A 10098-nucleotide genomic window follows, 5' to 3' on the forward strand; every position below is an offset into this window, starting at 1 on the left:
TCGGCCAGCACGCTGGCTTGCTGTGCGCGCTCCCAGTCCTGCTCCTTCTCGGTCTGCACCTGGGCATGAGAGGACCACGTCTCGTCAGCGACATTCAGGGCAGCTCAAGGCTATCAGGAACTGAACCCAATTTTACTTGGAAGCCCTGACTGTGGAGAAATGTGGATAAACCAAAAAATTGAATCAGACTAAACAAATAAGTAAAGACAGCAAAACTCCACCTGGATAAACTCAACTTGAAACTGAAAACACAACATAAAAAGAAAATACATGGTGATGCTATCCATCCCGAATACCACCAGGTGATTAGAGTCAGAATTTGTCATCTCCTGGACAAAGGAGTGCTGAAGACATCCTGCAGCTCTGAGCCACAAGGCTAGTTTACTAGTCATTAAAATAACCCAGGTGGGTGGGGCCTCAATCAGAAAGAGAAAGAACACCTGATGCCCACCACTACAGCCTTCATTCTTTTTTAAATGAAAGGATTCAAAGGACAAACCCTTAACTGAAATTACAGGATGACTGATCAAACTTACCTCTTTATGTGTGGCACCTAATTCTTCTTCTAACAAACTACACCTTTCGAGCGCTACGCGTAACCGCGCTCTCAACTCAAATCAAAGGGGCCGAGTCACCGTGTGTTGATGTCTGTATATACGTTAGTACACTCTTAGTGTATACTCACCCTAATACATGGATACTGTGACAGAATACCTTTAATGTCTCTCACTGATCTTAACGTCAAGAAAATCTTCTTGTTAACAGCTTTAAATTCTAAGCTTGAGAGAACAAAATGTTATCCTAAATTAATTCTATTACCCAGTTTTTCACTGCAAGTTGATATACAGAATATAAGAAATCTCGAGACATTCATGCCAACTAATACTTTTTAACTGGGGGCTCCCCAGATGGCTCAGTGGTAAAGAATCCGCCTGCCAATGCAAGAGGGCAGGATCGATCCCTGGGGCGGGAAGATTCCATGGAGTGGAAAATGGCCACCCACTCCAGGATTCATGCCTGGGAAGCCCCATGAACAGAGGAGCGTGGTGGGCTACAGTCCACAGGGTTGCAAAGATTCAGACATGACTGAGCATGTACGCAGGCAACGCTTTTTAACCATATAAAACTCTGACTTCTTACAGAAAAAAAAAAATGTATAAACCAGAATTCAAGAAGCTCAAAAGTCAACGAGTTACATAAATAAGTGCATCACCCACCGAACAAGGCAGCAAGTGTACAAATCCAGGACGGCCGGGGGGCTGGTACCTTCTCATCCAGGGCCTTGTGGTGCTCAAAGAGCAATCTCAGCGCCCTGAGCACCTCCACCTCGCTGGTCATGCCGGCTGGGGACTCTGCCTGCCGCTTGCCCGCCGTCAACTGGAAGGATGGCTGGTACCGGGAAACCAGGAGCTCCAGGTGGTCCAGCAGCAGCTGCAGGGCGGGGCCAAAGGAGCACCTTTAACCTCCTGCTCGAATTCAGGCACGATAACTCCTCTCAGCCTCACGCTATAGCCAGAAACATGCTAAGGCACATTGGAATCCCGCCAGTTCGGTCGAAATTTAGAGTGGACTTCCCCAGGGGCCCAGTAGTTAAGACTCCACACTTCTGCAGGGGTCACGGGTTTTAATACCTGGTCGGGGAACTAAGATCCCACACAAAGTGTAGTGTGGACGAAAATCTAAGTTAAGAGCACTCTCCCCTCAAATGTACTAAAATTACATTAGCTCTCATCATAAATTTGAAACAAGGTATGAGAACCCCAAACTGATAAACCCAGGTCTGCTCAGTGGGAAGATGTGAAAAATGACTTGAAAATCAGACAGAGGTTAAGGACAGCAACACGGAGGCTAGTGGTGACCCACACAGGGCAAATGTCAACACGTGAGAATCCCCATTCTGACCCTGGTGTTGTTGATTTCGGCCTTGAGCACTGATATTTCTTCTTCTCGTCTCCGAAGTTGCTCCCTAAGTAGCTGTACATTCTTCTTCTCCTAAAAAACAAAGAAATGAGAAACTAAATGCAAACATAAATTAAAAAGACAGCGAGACTGTGAAGACTGGCCCTGTCAAGTCTCTCCAGGCTCCACATAAAGACTCTCCTAGCCCCTCCAGAGAAGAGGGGCTCCACTGACCCCAAGACCACACAGACCACTACAACTCAGACTGGCCTTCAGCCTCCCCCTCAACCTGGCAGGCACACAGTAGGGGAGAACCCGGAATCCAAGCCTGCCTTCTCAAGGCCCAGGACGTCTGAGAAGCTTTCCAGAAGATAAACCTAACAACAAAGTGGATAAAGAGATTCTTAAACGACACACAGACCAGTGACCTAGAGCCACTGGGGAGAAGGAAGAAAAAAGGGAAGCCACCAGGCTTTGGCGTGTTCCCCTGGGAAAAAGGCAGATGGCACCCCAAGGCCATCTGTTAGCCTGACTCCACGGAAGCCACCCAGTCATTCAATCAATTGGTTAAAATGTAAAATTGATGTTATATGTATTTTGCCACAATTTACGTGCACGCAGGGCCGTCCACGTGGTGAACTTGCTCAAGCTGAACCACATGTTCTTCTATTTTTCTTGGCAGAAATTAAAAAATCCTGGGCTACGTATCCCCTACTACATACTGAGTGTTCAGCACGCAGAACAGTGCCCAGCACTTGTAAGAGGCATGTAGTAGACATGTGTAGCTATGAGGGTGTATGTCATACACGGAAGCAGTAGGTACCCGCCATTAAAATACTGGACACACTGCTCTGTGCTTTGGAAGATGGGAGACATTAACAGGCTGAGCCTTGCTACTTCAAGGACTGACTCTCTAGCTCGATCCTCATGCCCCAGAGACTCCTCCAGCCAGTATATGCTTTCTTTGGAAGAAGGGAATCGTTAAGGGGCTTAGCGTTTCTGCGTCAAGGACTGACTCGATAGCTCAGTCCACGTGCCCCAGTGACTCCTCCAGCCAGTGTTTCCCTTCTTGTGGGGCCCCCACCCACCCTCCACGCAGCACCTGCACAGCGTCTTACAAGGTAAACTGCTGGGGTCAATGCTGTGCACTAGGGCCAAAGCGCCCTGGCTGACAGGGCCCATAGCCATGCTAATGAAATGAAACACAACCCCGATGCTTTGCCAGGTGAGGGCCAATCCGACGGGCCCAGCTGCGGGCTGCTCTCACCTCAGGCCACTCTCCTTCCAGGACTTGGGCGGAGGCCAAGTTCTTTCTTGTCTTCGCCTGTGCCTTGGGGTTGCAGCACTGAAATAACGCCCACAGGCGGGCCCTTCTGCGACCCATCCTCGTGGATGGGGGCAGCCCCCCACTCGGGGGCAACCGTTGTTTCACGGTAGGATACCTTGGCTCCCGAGCTAGCACCACCGATCTCACACTACCACCACCACTATTCACACTACGACCACCGCTCTCACACATACCGCTCTCACACACCGCTCTCACACACACCGCTCTCACACTAGGACCACTGCTCTCACACACTATGACCACCCGCACTGCTGTCTCAAGGAGAAATGGCACCAAGGCTCTGCCTCCAGCACGTCTCCCAGGAGCCCGGAACCGGAACCCGCTCAGTCACAAGGGGGCTCCGTGGTAACAGGGGGGCTGGGCTCAGGCCCACCGTCAAGGGTGCAGAGAGGGGGAAGGGGCTGCCAGAAAGATGACAGGGGAGTGTGGGGTGCGGGAGAAGGAAGGCCGTGCCCACGGCTCAGGCCCCCTGTAAAACATGACCCTGCAAGGTACTGGGTTACAGTCGAACCGACCAGTATAAACTGCTTCAGAAACCACCACCCCTGGGAATGAGCACGTCTTCTAAGCGGGCTTCTGCCCCCTCTAACCCCCAAACAACCCTCCAGGGAGGCTACTGAAAGGCACCCCTGAAGTCAAGGGTGTCCCCAGATCCCACCTGGCTGAGGAGGACTCACCACACTAGCTGCCCCTCACTCTCACCCTGAGCTCGGTCCTCCCTGTCGGACTCCCTCACTCGAGCTCAGCAAAGTCTTGACCAACCTCACTCCAGGCCCTTAAAATGAACCCACAGTGGGTACAGGTGTTCATTCAACCTGGTGCGAACTCACCCTCTAAACTTCCATCCTGGGCTGCCAGACAACTCTGCCCCATGGGGGTAGCGCGGTGGAGGTTCAAGGGTGTCCCTGCCTTGAGCCGCGACAGCCAGCACCTCCCAGACACCACTAGGTGCTGCCCCACCCTCCGCCCCAGAGTCTCCCACCCCTCTCCTGGCCCCACTCCCACCCTCGAGGCTCTCCACTCACCAGGGCACAGGCCCCACTGCTCCTGGCTCAGCCCGGACCTCTGCTGTCACTTGAGGACCTCAAGTCCCCAGGGTGCTTGGGGTCCTATATCCACCCATCTCAGCAATTATACATTCTGGGAGGGACAGAGTGCAGTTTGGGGTCCCGCCCGCAGTTCACCCTGAACACGTTCTGTTTTTGGCTTTATCTAGTGGAGTTCTCTGAGATGTGTTTTTTAAACCTCAACTGTTGCTTTCAAAAAGACCATAAAGTCACTGTGCTCAACTTTAAGAATAAAATCTTCAGTTTCAACCTTAAAGTGAAACTGGAGGGAAGACTAAAAGCAGTCATTCTTTCAAACTGACAAAGAAAACCCACATGTGACCATGTCCCAGAACACAGGTCACGTCACCCCTCCCTCCTCAGGCTTCTCCTCCACCACCAGCAGCCCGTCATCGCAAGGCCTGCCCTGGGCCAGCAGGGGCAAGGGAAGAGGGCAGACCGGCTCCTCTGTCTCCAGGCCGCGTGGGCCGCTTGCTCCACCTCCTTCCCAAGTTCACGTGGCACTGAAACAGCCCGGGCAAGCTGGGGGTTCTGATCAGAAACACAACCGTGGGTACCAAGCAAGGATCCCTGGTTCTTGTTTTCCCCGGTATCAAATAACCTTGATCAGTACAATTACTGGGCCTGTTACATGTGGCTTCAGATGACAGAAGACCCCCAGGGTGTCCCCACTTCCAGTGACAGACGCAAACAGCTTGTAGGTCAGCCTACCAAGAGCTAGAAAAGCGAAATACGGTTTAAAAGAGGTCCTTAGGCAGCCACAATCCAAGATTTCAAACAAAAGGGAAGCCCAGTGAGGGAGCTGGAGACTGAGAGGGCCGCTCCTTCCCTCGGGCCATCTGAGCAAAGCCCACCCTGCGAAGAAAAGGCAGGGAAAAAGTCAAGCAGAGGGGGCTGGCTAACACAGCTCTGGACGGTTCCTTGGGCTGGGGAGACAAACATTCCAGCGCAGGCCTGATGAGTCAATCCGGATGTCAGAAAATGTACCCAACACTCTTCCCAAACTGGCTGAGCACTGAGTATCAGTCCTAAGATAATATATATTTGGAATCGTGGAAACCTTACATGAAGAGGCACATGATGTAATTCAATCATCTCTTTCTCTCTCATTAGAGGCAAAATTTGATTACTTAGCTTCAGGCCTGAAAATTCATATTAAGAGTTCTTAGGAAGCATCTATCAAGAAATGTAATAAAATTTCAATTATTCATTTTTTCTGGTCTCTCAAATATAGGTTGGTGTTTTAAAAGCCGGTATCAAATATTTATAATATTATAATATTATGTTATATATAATATAAATAATAATGATATAATAAATAAAATGTAATTTTGTGTAGAATTATTGATACCACAAAATAAAAAAGGAAATGGCATTTTCAGTCATCAAGTATTTACCAGAATTGACTATGTGCTAATCACACACTCCTTGTTTCCAGTGAAACTGGAACTTTTCTTAAAAATGTCTTTTCTTCTCAATCTACACATTCCCATCCTCAATGCCATCATCTGCTAACATATAGAACATGCTTCAAAAAAATATGAAAAAGATGTTCTTGCATTTAAAGACGTCACTGTCTACCAGGGGAAAGAGACAAGTAAACAGAAGTTATCTATAATGCATAAGTACTTTAACAAAGTGAGCAAGTCACTTAACATTTCTAAGCCTCAAATAAGATAGATGTTTAACAACTCTAAATTACAGAGGGAACTTGAATAAACCATTTCTAACAGCCATGAAATTAAAACACGCTTACTCCTTGGAAGAAAAGTTATGACCAACCTAGATAGCATATTCAGAAGCAGAGACATTACTTTGCCGACTAAGGTCCGTCTAGTCAAGGCTATGGTTTTTCCTGTGGTCATGTATGGATGTGAGAGTTGGACTGTGAAGAAGGCGGAGCGCCGAAGAATTGATGCGTTTGAACTGTGGTGTTGGAGAAGACTCTTGAGAGTCCCTTGGACTGCAAGGAGATCCACCTAGTCCATTCTGAAGGAGATCAACCCTGGGATTTCTTTGGAAGGAATGATGCGAAAGCTGAAACTCCAGTACTTTGGCCACCTCATGCGAAGAGTTGACTCATTGGAAAAGACTCTGATGCTGGGAGGGATTGGGGGCAGGAGGAGAAGGGGACGACCGAGGATGAGATGGCTGGATGGCATCACGGACTCGATGGACGTGAGTCTGAGTGAACTCCAGGAGATGGTGATGAACAGGGAGGCCTGGCGTGCTGCGATTCATGGGGTCGCAAACAGTCGGACACGACTGAGCGACTGAACTGAACTGAATTGAACTGAAGGTCCTCTCTAGATCTAAAATTCTATGATTATCTGATCTCTTTAAATTAAAAGGTAAATCACAAAATATTCAGTATGCAAAAAAGAAAAACTAAGACCAACTAAGAGATGAAACTGTTTATACAAATGCATTCTAATGTTTTTTCAAAACCGTTAAAACTCCCTTTCTAAGTATCAGTAAAATTTCCACAGACACTGTCTTTTAATCAACATCTTCCCCTCAAACCTGCAGACTTCTAAGTAATCAACAAGCAACTATTTTGTGGTAACAGAAGTAAACTGCTTAAAAGCCCACGGCTTGGACTCACAAAAGTGATCTTTTAGAAGGAAGATGTTAATAGAAACGTGTGCATGACATTCTTACTACAATAAATTTGTTCATTAACTTCACTTCAAAAATTTAATGTTCAGGTTTTACATGAAGAGTTTAAAAAAAAAAAACAGCTAAGATTAGCTCTTTTCACTGTTAAATGTTTTGAAATTTAGAACAAGGTTTCCCTTACCTGACATGGACATGGAATGTGATATTCTCTGCAGAGTTCTTGTATCCACGTTGTTTCCCAGATGCCGCGGTAAGCTTGCTCAAAAAGTAGCATCCAATTACAACCATGAGTGGTATGAGATACAGAGTGCCGAAAACACCAATCCGGATCATAAACTCCACCAGTTTATACTGGTTCTCCTTTTCAAATGGAATCTCAACTCGCACTCTGTTTAGGGATATAATACCAGCTAAAAGGAGTGAAACCCCAACTACCACACACAGGCAGAGGGGTACAAGAACAAAATACCTCAAGGCATCAACATCGTAGAGGCCAACAAAACACATGCCACTGATACCGTCACCTTCAATTTTATTCATCACTAAAAGGATGACGGTCAGCGTTCCAGGGTTGCCCCACGCATCGGCATGAAACAGCAAGGCTTTCTTCTCAATAGCTTCACTACCCTACTTTGGCACAGCTGCCAAGAGCCATGTGATGGTAAGAATCACCCACCAAACGCTGCCAGCCATAGTGAAAAAAATAGAGTATCATGGAAAGCATGATACCAGCTTTGTTCTGAGATCCTTGGGTCACTGTGGAAGCCTTATACGGTGCAGGGCTGGATGCACTGCAGGCGACTCGGTCCTCAAGCATAAACCCAATAAAGAAAATTAATGACGCCATCATGTAGCAGGCGGCATACATTATAATGGGTCTTTCAGGATAACGGAATCTTATCACATCAATCAAAAAAGTTTAAAAAGTAAACAACGTGGCAGAGAGGCAAATGCCTGAAATCAATCCTATGAAATACCGAGCAAATGAAAGCTCTCCTCTCCTAAAGTACATCTTTCGACAAGGAGGTGAACAATCACGCACGTGCAAAAAGGCACAGCCAAGATCAGGATCGATTTTCAACTCTCGGGGACACCAAAAGCCACAGTCCCTCTGCACTGCACTGAGGCTCCGTCAGTAGGATCGCCAGCTAAATTCAGGTCCACCAGCCAAGGAGACGGCTCACCACAATCTGGGAACCTAAAAACACAAGACAAGAATCATTTACTCATTGGGAACCTAATGATTTGGATTTCCACATTTAGCAGTTGTGGCTTATTTATGCTTATGTCCTTGGAGAACATTACGATATGTTGAAGAAATCATGCAAATATCTTGCTTGTGGGTCATACAATGAGATATTCCACAGTTGGCAAAAAAAAAAAAAAAAAAGAAAAGAAAAATGTATACTTAATTTTGTTTTGGCTTCAAAAATATCACTCTTTATTAAAACAGGCATAGCCATGAATAAATAGTGTAATTAATGCTATTTATTTAGGACACACAGTTTACAGGAAGATTTCAAACTATAAATGAGTATATATAAAATAAGCATACATAAATAAAAAGCTCCAGTAGAATAGTAGCTAAAGGTTTTTTTTTTTTAACGTTTAATTACAAGATAGTCCTCAATTTACCCTAGACTCAAATAGAACTTTCTGAAAAATAAGAGGTAAAAATCTTCCCTAGGACAAGAGGGCGGAGGAGTCGGTGGACGTGGGGTACATCTCTATCCGAGGACACATCAGGAATACACCTTCAGAGACAGAAGTGCATGCAGAACACCAGCTAACAGGGGGCAAGAGGACCTGACCAGTGGAAAAGAATATAGAGAACCATGCAAAGCTCGGTATGACGAAGGAACTACGGGAAAAACAGGAGTGTCAGAAGGACTGGACCTGCCATCAGCGGGTGGGGGAACTGAGGCAGGCGTCCAATCCCCGCATGGGCCAACTGTCTGAGTCAGAGGAGAAACATTTAAGGCTGAGAGTGAAACAGCCGATCTGTGGCAGCCTAAATGGAATGAGAATCAGACAGTCCTTGCCGCAGCCATACACACCCCGGACAGGGACACTGGTCCCCTGGAAGGCGCAGCAGCCGGGAGCTGGAGTTTAGGGATTGTGGGGCCGTTCCAGGGCGAGGGCTGCTGTTGACTGCGGAGAGATGGACTGAGGGGATGTGAGGGAAAAGAGACGGACTTAGGGGATATGAGGGAGGAAAGCCAGGCAGCCACGGAAGCGAGGCGATACTGCTGAGTCACGGGGAGGGGACAGAGCCATCACCATAGCCTCTCTCCCCGCATGCCAGCATTGGCAGCTGAACAATAGACTGAGGCTGGCCCATCAAACGCCTGACACACGGCACTACAGAGCAGGACCCCACTCAGGTGCCACTTTAAGTGCCAGGGGCGCCAACCTACAGACTAGGATCCCAGCCAGGAGGGCCCCTCTATGTGCCTGACACACCCAACAACAGAGAAGGACCCCAGGCAAGGTAGCCAGCCCTCTAAGTGCCTGAACAGGCGGAGCTACGGACACGCCTTTGGATCACCAGCTACAAGAGGCTTGAAAAAAGACTCTGATAGGGACGTAACTCCTGCAGCGGAGGCAGTCCGTGTCCTTGCACACTTGGCGCTGCCAGCGTCCCCAAAAGCCAAGCAGCTGCGCCAACTTCATGCTCAACTCTCACTGGGGCAGAGCTACCACAGGCAAAAAAGTCTTGCGTCTATGCCCACTTCAGTCGTGTGCAGCTTTTTGCTGCTCTGTTATCTGTGGCCTGCCAGGCAACTCTGTCAGGGAGGAGGGGGTTCTCCAGGCAACAACACTGGAGCGTACCGCCCAATACTGGTTGCCATACCCTTCTAGAGCACTGTATTTCTTGCTGCCCTCTCAGCCAACTCCCCTGAGTACCTGGTGCTGCCAGAACCCCTGTGACCCAAGCAGCTGCACCACCTCCACACTTGGCCCTCACAGGGGCAAACCCAAGTCCTCCAGGGCAGCCGCAGGAGCAAACCCCAGTGGATGACCCACATGGATAGGTGGAAATAAAACCACAATTGAAACCCAGGGGCAGTGTGGCTAAGGAAGAAGACCTAAAACCTCACCACCAGCTGTACAAGCTGCAGATTAAATCCACACGATCAACTAGGAAGACTGTCTCTATGGAAT

General features: G+C 48.0%; 1 pseudogene; it reads right to left on the reverse strand.

The window, feature by feature from the left end:
• Nucleotides 1-7093: 7093 nt before the first annotated feature.
• LOC128043168 (frizzled-3-like) lies at nt 7094-8127 on the reverse strand (annotated as a pseudogene).
• Nucleotides 8128-10098: the final 1971 nt, after the last annotated feature.

This window comes from Budorcas taxicolor, chromosome 2 (genome assembly GCF_023091745.1).
Source record: "Budorcas taxicolor isolate Tak-1 chromosome 2, Takin1.1, whole genome shotgun sequence".
Taxonomy (NCBI): Eukaryota; Metazoa; Chordata; class Mammalia; order Artiodactyla; family Bovidae; genus Budorcas; species Budorcas taxicolor.